Source organism: Eucyclogobius newberryi, unplaced genomic scaffold (genome assembly GCF_026437365.1).
Source record: "Eucyclogobius newberryi isolate DKJ021-1_F unplaced genomic scaffold, fEucNew1.0.hap1 SCAF_389, whole genome shotgun sequence".
Lineage (NCBI taxonomy): Eukaryota > Metazoa > Chordata > Actinopteri > Gobiiformes > Gobiidae > Eucyclogobius > Eucyclogobius newberryi.
The window spans coordinates 33,708-34,424 of record NW_027316044.1 but is presented as its reverse complement, the minus strand read 5'-3'; the positions used below and the strand labels follow the sequence as shown (position 1 = coordinate 34,424).

Sequence of the window (717 nt, the reverse complement as noted above, 5' to 3'; positions counted from 1 at the left end):
AAGTTAACTGCTGAAAACAAGCAAAACTAAAAAAAACATCAAGTATTGTTATTAGATTTTATTCTATAGAAAGGATATCATTTTATTTTATGATTGATAACTAAATGTGTAAGTACAACATTAACATGAGGCCATGACATTGTACTGAGGCACCAGGGAAACAACATTTGCTTCAGTCATTTCAATCACTTTCATCTGATTCAGAGTCTGGCATTTCATCAATGTTTTCCGAGGACTGGAGGGAGATTTCGTCAGGTGTAGAATCCACATTTTCAACAATAAACCTTTTGTTCTATCTGTTGTTTTGTTTCATTGTTTTTAACTTTAAATCTTTTTAAAATCTAACTTTATATAAAAAAAAAAAAATGATACGTTTATTAATGGTATAAGTCTGTTTATAAACATGTGACACCCTTCTACGTCACATGGTAGCGTGGACGAGCGGTCTAAGGCGCTGGATTAAGGCTCCAGTCTCTTCGGGGGCGTGGGTTCGAATCCCACCGCTGCCAGATAAATGTTTTTCCCGCATAATTTTTTTGTTTGACAGTCTCACACTTTTAACAATATATTTAACACCGCTAAAGCTGGATTTCATAACAAACCACGAACAGGTCAGTCGTTAGGGAAAATAAATATTGTTCTTGAATAATATGCAACACAAACCGGCATCCCACTGAGTTTATTATTATATTATATTAATATTAACATTAATATTGA

General features: G+C 33.5%; 1 non-coding gene across 1 annotated transcript; it reads left to right on the top strand.

Moving 5' to 3' along the window:
- The first annotated feature begins 427 nt into the window (after window positions 1–427).
- On the top strand, window positions 428–509 carry trnal-aag (transfer RNA leucine (anticodon AAG)). Its single transcript has one exon. It is a non-coding gene; the product is annotated as a tRNA-Leu (tRNA).
- The last annotated feature ends 208 nt before the right edge of the window (window positions 510–717 follow it).